This window comes from Dicentrarchus labrax, unplaced genomic scaffold (genome assembly GCF_905237075.1).
Source record: "Dicentrarchus labrax unplaced genomic scaffold, dlabrax2021, whole genome shotgun sequence".
In the NCBI taxonomy this organism is placed as follows: domain Eukaryota; kingdom Metazoa; phylum Chordata; class Actinopteri; family Moronidae; genus Dicentrarchus; species Dicentrarchus labrax.
Window position 1 is genome coordinate 17,965,371 of NW_026136701.1, and position 12,375 is coordinate 17,977,745.

Below are 12,375 nucleotides of genomic sequence, written 5' to 3' on the forward strand. Positions count from 1 at the left end.
ATACCTCATACTTCGGATTCTCCATGCTGCTGCTGCTGGTGATGCTGTTTTATTGGAGTTCTCCAGTACATCATTGCATGTCTAAGAGGTATCTAAATGTGCTTACTGAGCTACTGAGCATTGTGTAATATTTAAGAAGATCTAGTGGTAGAAATTAAGTATAATATGAATTAGTTTGTTTTCGTTAGTGTATAATCACTTGAAAATAAGAATTGTTGTGTTTTCTTTACCATAGATTGACCCTTTTATGTCTGCAGAAGAAGAGGATCCTCTTCCACAGAGTCTGCCATGTTTCTAGCTCAGAACAGACACACCAAACACAGGCTCTAGAGAAGGTCTCCCATCATTTTTGAGAGTTTCATGGCCACCGTAGGTTCTCCTCCAGACGTAGAGGGGTTATCTGTTAGTTTCAACTTGCAATCTAATTTTAAGATGTTGTTATTTGCATGCTGACGTGAGCATTTAGCTCAAAGATCCATCCACTGTGCCTATCAGTACACCCTCACAGAGCCAGTAGCATGGCTGTAGACTCTTATACTTATTAAATAATTGCTAAGCCTCAAAAGTCTAAAAATACATGTACTTTCGTGACTTGATTAAAAAAAATTACTATTCTCAGGGAAGGTGTTGCAAAATGCGGTCAAAAATGAAATGGCACAAAGTTAAGTAAAACCTGGAAGTCCAGTTTATTCAGAGCTTGTGACTTTTGAGTGGTGAGGTTTTGATCTGGAGCCACAGCCAGTCCTGTCCTAACCATCTGCTCTGGTCTGAGGGCCGGGCTGCTGTCAGCACATTGTGCCCCTGACTGCCCTCCCGTCCTCTCTCTCATCCCCTCTCTCTCTCTCACACACACACACACACACACGCACGCACACACACACACACACACACACACACACACACACACACACACTTCCAATCCTCTCCTCCTTTTCTTTCCTACCTCCTCCTCTCCTCTCTCTTTCTTGTTGTCACTCCAGCTGGTGGTTTTCAGTGCGGACTGTCAGATGCTGAGCTCCCTGGTGCGGAGGCGAGGAGTGAGGAGAAGAGGACGAATGGATGAATAAAAGATCACAGGCTAGCTATCACCCTATTCTGTTTTCCAATAAGAAAAAAAACAACCTTCTGACGCAGATGCACATGAAATGAAGTGTTCAGAGACTGTGTGTGAGAGATAGAGAGTCGGAAATATAGTACGAGAGGTAGAATATATGCAGTTTCAAAACACATACAAATAATTCAAAGGCTTTTTCAAAGGTTTCTTGGGGCTGGGTAGCATGAAAAAACTGTTTTTTGGGGGGATTTTATCATCTCTGGTGTCAAGTGGTCATTGTCCTCAGACTTGGAAAGTGCTTTTTCCTTGGATTTTCTGTTGATAAAATCTGACTCAAAATTAATAATTAGAGCTTTTTCCTATTTCGGTTCAGCTCAAATAAATAATACTGTATATATGCCACACTGCTCTTCATGGTAATCACTGCTTCTCTTCATTTTATTCCAAACAAACAACAGTTGGTGGAAGCTTAAAGGACCAGTGTGTAGGATTTAGTGGCATCTAGCTGTTGCAGATTGCAACTAGCTAAATACCGCTTGCCTTCCAAGTATGTAGGAGAAACTACGGTGGCAGTGAAACTATAGCAAGTATTTGTGCGGTCAGTTCTGGGCTACTGTAGAAACATGACGGTTCAACATGATGGATGCAACAGAGGTCCCACTCCTACAGTAGATAAAAACAGAAAAAGAAATGCTACAATCACTGGATTTTTTGGTCTCCCAGTACAATTTAAATGTTTAATATTTGTAGCCAACTCAGTCTTTGTGCATCATCCATGTTTGAACAAGACAAAGAGTCTACAGCCATGTAAGGATGTACATTAGCTAATTAGCAAAAATCACCATGTCATAAAGGGCTAATTTAAATTTTGACCAGGTGATGGCACTAGATGAAAAGTTAAGGCATCCCAAGAGCTCTTACAATTCATCCTGAGAGGGACTTAAATGTCTGGACAACATGTAATGGTAATTGATCCAGTAGTTTTTGGAACCATAAATGTGAGCCTCTGGTGGCACTCGAGTAAAAGTCAGGGGAAGTCATGAGGATACATATTCTGGGAATCATGAACATCTGAACAAAATTACAGGACGTTCCATCCGATAGTTGTTGAGTGGTGGATCAACCAGTCAGTGCCTGTTTTATGTTCCCAAAGTATTTTGTGGTTTCCAAAATATCAAAATAAGACAAAATTTTATTAAATTTTCCGATCATAAAGGCGCAATATTTAAAAATTACACTTTTCTTCTTCCAGACTTTGGTTATTATATCAGAGTTAATTCTGTTTAGTGGACATGATGACTAAGCAGTTGCACATTTTGTTGCTGGAAGGGCTCAACTGAACATGAGTATTTCAATATGCGTGTGTTCAACATGCATGTAGATGTGGCATTGTGTGGTGTCAGACTAAAAAAGTGTTCTGTAATGTCACTCAGTACTCATACGTCTGTACTTTAGGCCTATGTCTGTTTCAATATACCCCACCACCCCCACTGCGTGTGTTGGAATTATGCCCCCCCACCCCGCTATAATTCAAATGTGTCCGGTTGTCCATGGTTGAGAACTTTAAGTCGTTAATACACAGATCAGTAAATCCATATGTTGCAAGAATGTGGCCTTGCAAAACTCTAACTGACAGATCCATCGCCACATATGTTTAAATTTCAAACTTCAAAACCTTCTACTCTGATGATTACACAATTTGCACACAAGAGCTGAAACCTCCTCTGTGTAAACACCACGACCTCCCCACCTGTACTCCCCTCAGAATAAAAGTGAAAGTAATTGTGTTCTTTTCCTCGCCCTAAGGTCCACAGCGTTTCATCCCCGTGGTTAAACGTGGAGCACGCTGTTGTAATTAGAGGGGTTAATATCCCGGGCAGCATCTCTAAATTAAATCTCTAACTCCATGGCGATGCGGCTGAGTGATGCACCTGTTCACGGTAATTACAGATGCAGCCTGGGAGTGGGCTCGTAATGAGTTGGGAAAGTCAAGGTTGAATCACTTTAAAGGCACATCCCACCACTTTGCCAGTAATGTTTTTGTCAGTCTACAAGGAAATTTAAGTCAACTACTGGGAAATGAAGCCTAGAACAGACTCAGCTGTACTTTGTTCCTTTTGTTTTGTTCTATTAATGTTAGCATGCTACCAAGCTACGGTAAGGTTTTAAAGCCTCGGGTTTGGCATTATCGTTTTTTGGAGCCAGCGGGGGCGACGTACTGTGAGTAGAGCTGCACTCATAGGCCGTTTTCACGGAACCAATTTTGACATCAAACACAGGTGTTACCAGTGACACTTATTAAGGCTCTGTTCCATTCAGGCCAAACAGAGTCGGGGTGCTGCTGTTGTACATGTTGGCTCACTGGGAAGGCTCTGCTGCACTAAATGGAACAGAACTTTTATCAGTATAGTTGGTAACACCTGAGTTAACCCTGTATTTCATGTCAAAATGGGTTCAGTGAAAATGGTCTATTGGCTGCGTTTCGACTTGTCCGTAGCAGGGAACAATGGCGGCCTGGTCTCACACCTTCTCGTATTACAGCTAAACGGTACAGTAAAATGTGTTTCTGAAAACATTTGAGTTGAGAAATAGGAAATGCAGAATCCTGTTTCATATTTGATCAGCACTGCCTTGTTTGACAGTTTGATCTGAGTTTCATGCGGTGCGCTGGACAGACTCACTGAGAACGACTTGTCACTCACAAGGTAGCAACGCCCCACAGCATACCCTGCTTTAGCATCTATTTTCCTCTAAATGGGAAACCATAATTTACTAAATGAACATAATGCTGTATGTAGGAAGACTTGAAACTAGCAAAGAATGCATGTTTAAGACACTTCCGCATTGTCTTCACTTCTCAGACGTGGAAGCTCAATTCACAAATTATATACTGATCATGGCTAAACATCAGTATGTTAGCATTATCACTGTGAGCTTGTGAGCTGTGAGTGGCTACAATGTAGAGAGGAAGGAAACATTTTTAAAATTCAGTTTCTTTTGGAACAGGAGATGGAGGAGTACCCTTGAAATAAGAAAAGTGGATGGAAAATAAGGGTCAAAAGCTCACATGTAACAGATGAGTCAGTAACAAATATACACAGACATTATGTGAATAGAATCATTAAGTTAAAAGTGAAATACAAAAACTATGCAAAATAACAACATATGTCACAAAAAAATTATATTGGTTGTGTCTCTTTAGTGCTCCTTTATGTTGAATAATATGTGTTCTCACAGCCTGGTGATTGTCACAAACATGCATTTTTGGGCATGGAGAGGCATACATCCATAGAAGAAGTAATTGGAGTTTAAAGTCGGATCATCACTTTTAAGATTGATAAACTAGTTAGTTTATAATAGTTTGATTTAATGACACTGGGTACATTTTGGAGGAACACACTTTGTAATCAAATGTTCTTTCATAGTTGATCAAAAAGTAAACATTTTAGGTTATTAATTAGCCTGAACTGTAAGTAATGGACACTGCACATCTTTAGCACTTTTGATGAAAAGAAGATCTAAGATATGCAGGAAAAACATAATTAGGTCAGGCAATCAGACACACGTAATAAAATTAAAACAGCATGGGATTTATGGAGGACACAAACGGCTGAACCAGCTGAAATAAAAAGTGTTCAGATAGAGGGAAAGACGACATTCCTAACAGGGCACAAATTAAAAATCTAATTTATATATTTGTGGCAGCAGAGAAGCAGTCACTTGAAATTCAGGATGAGGGGTTTAAGAGATTATCAGCTGTAGCAACAGGAAGCTACACAGTGTTTTCGTTGTAAGTCGTGATCTTTCCCTGGTAGAGTTTCACTTTATTGTTGTCGTTCCTCAGTCAGTCTCACTTTAGATTAAATGGTAGATTAAATAGTTTTATTTTGACAATCTCCCAGTATTTAAATGAATGCCATTACACCATAAAGCCTTTCTGTAGCCCTGAAGTCCTCGTCGACGTATCCCGCGCTCTCAGATCTCCTCTGCCAATTTTCTCCAACCCTTTGAGGCTGGCTCTCTGCGTAAGTATGTGCTTAGGCAAGACGGCCTTCTGCACTAATTGAAGTCAATGACACAAGCTGCAGGGGCGCGTGAACAAACTGCGTCTCCATGGAAACACATGCGGGCAAGTGTGTCCATTGAGGAGCCTGCAGCTCTACATTGGAATTGCTGTATACACCCATCTGAAGCCCTTCACCGAGAGGGGAGGTAAAAATCCTCCCTAGACACAGAGAGGGACTCTTACTGTCTCAACCACATCCTAATGCCTCGGTGTATGTGGTAAAAGACATCATGACATCCCGACAAGTGCATGATCCACATCAGATGAGGCAGACAGGAGAAAGAGAGAGTAAACTGACCGAGACGCAAACCTTTCGCCATATAGAGGCAAAAAAGGTTGCCAATGACTGGCTTTTCAGGAACAAACTAAAAGGAGATCCAAATAACGAAGAATTAAACTAATTCTTTATGCAATTTAACTTTGAGGCATGGCGCCCTGGTGGCCCCTGGCAGTTGGGATGCTGACCGTGAACACAGTGTCCCTGGTACATGTCCAGCTGGGGAAGTTTGTTGCACGTTAATCCCAGTCTGTCCCTCATTTCCTGTCATCTGTCTATTGTCAAATATTAAAAGGGCATAATATGCCCCTCAAAAATATTCTAAAAACAAAAAAGAATGAACCAAAGTTCTCATAAAATGGAAACTACTGGGTCGGCTGTGCAATAAGGTTGTTTTGTTAACTGTTTCTAAGGCCAAATTTAATTTGACCTTGGTCTGGCAGTGGACCTATTTTATCAACATAAATCCTGCAGTAAATATATTGTGCTTGGTATAATGGTATCATTTCATGTATACATATAAACAATAAAAGAAAGCAAAGTAAATTGATGTGTCGAAAGGCTCCATCAACCACTATTCCCCAGCATTAAATGACAGTTCATATATTTTTAATAAACAGATTCTGTATTGATTGTTTATTCCAGGTTATTCACTTTAAAATTTTTTATTAATTAATAAATATTTAGTTAAACTCATTTATAGGTGAAAAACACTTAGACCACAAAGACCAGGAAAAATCTCTGCCTGCAGCAGGTGGAGGTGATACAGAACTTTTTTTCTGTTGAGAGAAAAAACTAAAGTGACCACTCACTGCGGAACCTGCTAAATCAATGCTTAAATATTCTCCCACTTTCCCCATCTTCACCTTCACCGTCAGTCACTGAAGAGGAACAAATTTAGCTTTAACAAGTTAAAAAAAGAAAAGAAAACTGTTATCACTTTGTGCCACTTGAGGCCGCCAAGTGTTAAGTCATCTAGTATGTTTGATATGATGCCAATAAAGCTTTGTCATGAGCTGCTGCGAAGAAAGACAAATCAGTGGGAGGTTTTATTTATTGTCTGTTTAACAAACAAGTCCATCAAAGCAGTTAAAATATTAAAATTTAAGAAAGTAAAACTCCCTGTGTTGTTCTCTCAGAATAACATCACTGCAGATTCTCCACTGCCTGTCGTGCTGCTCCTATCAAAGTCACACGCAGACGCTGTGGCCTCTGCGCTGCACATCATCCCAAAAAAATGTTTATTACCATCGGCTGGATGTGTCAGTTTTTGTTTTGTATGAGAATTCCGGATTTCTTGTTTTCGCCTGAAGCTTTAAGACACCATCTTGTCTTTAAAAATAACATCTCTGATCTTTTGAGATGTTGTGGGCAGAGGTTGCTCTAACAGAGTTGCCATGGAAACACTGGCCATCAAGCTACCATTTCACAATCTACCTCTAGATAGAAGAAAGGCTGTAATGAACAACTATGCCCCCTCCTCCTCTTCCTCCCTCCTCCCATCTGCTCTTTTCCATCTATATGTGATTTAAGATGGTGGGGATTTGTGGGTGGCTCAATGTAGGATTGGAAAAAAAGAAAGAAATATGTCTCAGCTGCACATACGTCAGCATAAAAATACTGTATATAAAGACAGATACTGTATGTAGATACTGGTCTCTTCTACTCTCTCCTGTATCTCTTCATGAATCTGTTTCAGTTAATGATCACTCTGCTGTATCTGTATCCCCAGCCTTCTGTAACTCTTCCACATTCATCATAACAACGCCGACAAGGCTGGCTGAGATACTGCAGGGAAGTAACGAGAAAAACAAAACTCCAGACACGATGGATCATAAAGAGTCAGAGGGAGGGGATAAAAAAACACCATCTCTTCATCTGATACCTGTGGCAAAAGAAATACAAATTTAGATGTAGTAGAAGATGGTCACACTGCTCTGAAACAACTGCAGTAATAATACTTCAGTCTGCGACTGAATTGTAGAAAGATGAGGTCATCATCAGTATTTCCACTTTATTTTCTGACTCATCTGTTGTGGAAACTACATACATTTACTCAATTACTATACTATTATTATGAATTATTGTTATTTCCACTTTAGATTATACTTTATATATAAATATATCTATATCTTTTTGTCTTGTGACCTATTGTAAAACATCTGTGTCTGGTCAGAGCCTCCATGAGTTGTCAGCAGTTCCACCAAAGAGATTCAATTAACCCATCATTCGATTAACTGTTCAAAGCTCATAGAGGTGAAATGATACTGTATTTTTTTCTTTAAAAACAGCAAAGATTAGAGAGGAGTTCACAAATATGTGTAGCAGAACTTTTCTACTCCATCACCTCACAACCTCTCAGATTTATCATGACCCATTGGAGGGGCAGCAGCCTTTAAGTTGGGAGTCACTCGGCTAAACTACATAACAAATCTCTAAAGTAATTAAAACAAGCTCCACCGCAACCAGCAGCAACTGTAAAATGCTGCTTACAGTACACATTAATGCATTAATGCCCAGCAAACAACATTCAGATACAGTTAGAGAATAGCTGATGAACTTAGCCACATATTTTCCTTAAGATTTGGTTGACACCGAAAAGACTGTAAATTAAAAGGTAGAAGACTGTAAATATTGGACTTACATTAGTTAGGTGGCCAGAAACATGACTTAAAAGGTGATGATATGTTAATACAGCTGGTTGTCACAACCCCTCAAGTGGCCCAAAAAATCTGTTATTGTAGGTTAAAGTAAACTCTACTACAGTTCCTTATAAACAAAGTTGAGCTTTAGGTTTGTTGAATTAAATACTTAAAAAAAAAATGAAAGGAAAAGCTCATGTTTATATACTCATGTAAGCTTGAGGTGCAAAGAACACAGGGATCAAGAGAAAATGGAGAGAGCAAAAAGCACAAAAATAAATAAATAAATAGAGGAAGGGGAGTCCAGTGGAGGAAACAAGATCCGCCGCTGTGTGAGGAGAGTCTCTGACAGGCCAGCAGCTTGTGATGGAGGGTCCCAGTACAGCAGGAGCTGAAACCGTCAGGGTGAAACTATGTTTGACAGGAGCAAACTGTCTGAGTGGGGCCAACACGACCTGCCATTACCGCTACGGGGGGTGGCCGGGAGGCTGCAAAGCCTGAGGAGAGAAAATGTTGAGAAAGGAAACACACACGTATACACACAGCAAGTGGACAGATGGGGGTACATTCACAAATACACACCAGCGTGCCTGTGTGGGCACGCTCACATGCACACAATACACACACGCAGGCAAAGACACGCAGAGACACAGTGGCAAGTTCATATTAGGGCTGCTGTGCCCTCTGCACACAGAGAGGCTGCCAACTCACTCTGACCCATCTTTATTCAGTTATGATAATGCAGTGTCACGCAGGTACAGATTATGTTAAGGTGTCTGAGGGGAAAGCTTAAATAGAGGATGAGAGCTCTCAAACTGGGAGTGTTACTGTAGAGAACAGGCTGCCTGAGAGTGCATCTGCTGTGATTTGGAGATGCTTAAGCCTACAGCACTAGACGTTATATGTAAGAGTCGCACAGAACTGCATCAAATCACATTATTTTGTTTTCTCCTGCTTACAGTAAGGGACAGGGGTTTGGTTTCTAGGGGGTATAATGTTCATATTCTTCTTCCTAAATCAAATTATGTGTTCTTTATGTCCATTGCTGCAGCTCTTTCCTTTACTGATATATTTTCAGTATTTTACTGTTCATTCATATTGTCCATTTGTACTGCCTGAAATGTAGTATTTGCTTTTGCATTTTAGTTTCAAGTTGTTTGCCGAGTAAACAAACTGGACAGTAAGGAATCTGCACATTTAACATTGTTGACAGATCATCAGTTACATCCTCTAACATGTGCATGAGTGTGTAAAGCTCATCGCAGCCATGCCAGCAGCCTCTGCAGTAATCCACTGGGATAAACTGGTACAAGGATTCAGGATTAATAAGCGGGAAAAGTGTGCAACTACCCCTGCGGCCCCAAAACCAAGCTCAAGGTTCAGTTTTCAATAAATAAACACACTATGTCACAGAGATTCTCTTGAAACCATATTCCACTATTATCTGTGACGCAGTGTTTATTTATTGATTGCCTGCCTGTGCAGCAGCACTACCTGTTTTGTGTTACACCACACTTTCAGATCCAAGAAATGCCTTCTTATTTGTTTTGGTAACATATAGAAAAGCTACATTTATGTTAATCCGGCCATGATGATGGGGTTTTCTTCAGTAACTGGGTGACAATTTCAATTCCCAGTACAAAAAAGGTAAAAAAGTTTTAACGATCTAAATCACTTTATAAATTTTCACACTGTTCTTTTTTCATGTCGCCCATCACTTTTATTGATTAGGTTTTTGATAATGCAACAATGCAAATGGATATTTGGAAACAAAACCTGCTTTCATTTTCAACAGATTTTAAGAGAGAAAATAAAACAGCGTGGTTTGCTTTTCATACTGAACAATATTTTGTTCGAGGATGTGTGTTTAGTATTTTCATACATGCAAAATAAATATAAGATTTATTGTCTTTTAAAAACTTTAGTAACCACTGGTCCGTTGCTGTTTATGTTATATGTCCCCACATGGATTCACAGCAGTAAAACAGAAACACCGGGTAAAAACACAAAGCACATCTTAGAAAACAAAGTTAATAAGTTAAAACTATTTAAAACTTAGTTATATGATGAATACAAGTATAAAAAGTCATCATATTTTAAATGTAGGCCCTGAATGGAAAGAGTTTTTTTTTATATTTGTTAGTTTTGTTTAAAGAGAGTCTAAAAAGGGAACCTTACTTTTCCTCTGGATGTCTTGTTCTTGATAATCTGTCTTTTAGTGGGTTTGATTATTACATGATGTCCTCTTCATCCCCTGACAGACATTTATATCTGCTACAGGGGTTAAACTGTGAAGAGCACATCACTTCACACAGGAGCACTTTAGACAAATGATTCATGACACATTTCGGGTGACACAGACAAATGCAATGTGGCTGACACTTCAAGCCCTGCAATTCTCTGTGGAAATACGTTGCAAAAAGTCTTACAGCCTGTGTTTGAACAGCAGGAGACTTTGACAAGCTGCAAGGCACAGATAATACAAGCGTTTCTCTTTTTTATGACAAAAAGGAAGTTGAATGCTGACAAGTTGTATCGCGTGGTCTGAGAAGTACCGCAAAGTCTGTGTAACTGTCAGAAACACAATCTCCTGATCTGAGCTAAAGTGTTTGAGGGTTCAAGGGTAGTAGAAGGGCAATAGGGCAATTTGTTGTACAGCAATAAACAACATTACCAGGCAACAACCACTGAGAAAACAAATAAAGTAAGTGTTCTAAGTGCATAAATATAACACAAATATCACATAATGTTATTTAAAAGGCCAACTGCAGCAGGAAAAAAATAGTATTTCAGTCTGCTGGTCCTGCAACGGATGTTCTTCATTATAATATGTGTGTGAGTGTTTTTTTCATGCATGTATGAGAATGCATTTACTTCTGCATACTGTGTGTGAGTGTATTGTGTGTGTATGAATATCTGTGAATTGATTACAATTATGTGTGTGTAAATTAACATTCAGCACACACATACGCTCTTATAAACAACCCCCAATACACACACATACATACATACATACATACATACATACATACATACATATATATATAGTTCATACATGTGCACAGCCACATGCAAATCAGAGATTCAGTGGAGGCAGTAGGCAGAAAAGCAGAAGAGGAGTCATGGAGGAGGAGGATGGGGTAGATGTGACATGATTTACAATGAGATCATTAACCTTGAGAAGCAGAATGGCCTCTGCGACATAAACACTATCTCTCAGACAGACACCTCGCAAGAACAATACCTTGTGCACACACACACACAACACACTCGTGACTGCTCAGAAAAAACACATGCAGGTGAGCAGGTGTATTTATAGGCAAACACACACACACACACACACACACACACACACACACACACACACACACACACACACACACACACACACACACACACACACACACACACACACACACACACACACACACATCTAAACACACTCACAATGTTCAAATTTCAATTGATCCTTAAAATAACAAAACATTAGCTTTGTCTCAAATACTGAATAATGACATACTAAATCTAAGCAGGGTTGGATTATGTGGCGTGTTTATACTGGAAAAGTGACAAAATAATGTCACTGGTGGGGAATTAGCTCCAGAAATATTATGGTAAATAAAATATCAAACTAAAATGACATTTTTGCTTTTCTGTTTGTGAACTCATATCGGCTGTAACTTTCAAACAAAGTGGCAGTTTGATTGAACTGTACTGGAACACGTATTACATAATTTCCTCTTAGAACAAACTCATTATAATAAATTTAAAAACAGTACACTAAGACAATTAGAAGGTATGATATACTTACTTTAGTTCATTAGTTTGCTAGTGGCTCCATGAGTAAATACAGTGCTCAGGTCAAATTGGATGGAAAGTAGAGATTGGAAATATTGTCTTCTTAACAACTTGTTTGTGTCCTCAGGATAGTTCCATGATTGCAAAGTTGCTTAAAATACTGTGCATTGACAAGATAACACCATATTCATTAAATGTGGGTTTAATTTGTCATGTCTTTTATGTGTCTTCTTGTTCACTAATCTTGTAGACTTGCACTATGAATAAACACCATAAATAGATAAAACTACCACACTGTTAAAATACACCACTACAAGTCCTAAATTCAAAACCTTACTGTGAAAGTATTACTAGTAAAATGTTCAAATGTGTCAAAATACTCATTCTGCTGAAAAAAGGAGTTTAACTAGGCTGAAAGAAATTTTTTGACCGATGTAAAGCAGATATATTGGATAAACTCTGAGTTTCCCAGCCGTAACCACGACTTAATAATACTTATCAGTATGTTACAATGAGGACAAAAGTATCACACACTTCA

General features: G+C 39.2%; 1 long non-coding RNA gene across 1 annotated transcript; it reads left to right on the forward strand.

Annotated features, from left to right (window-relative positions):
* LOC127364223 (uncharacterized) lies at window positions 1–316 on the forward strand. Its single transcript, XR_007884987.1, has 2 exons — window positions 1–88; window positions 236–316. It is a non-coding gene; the product is annotated as an uncharacterized LOC127364223 (long non-coding RNA).
* The last annotated feature ends 12,059 nt before the right edge of the window (window positions 317–12,375 follow it).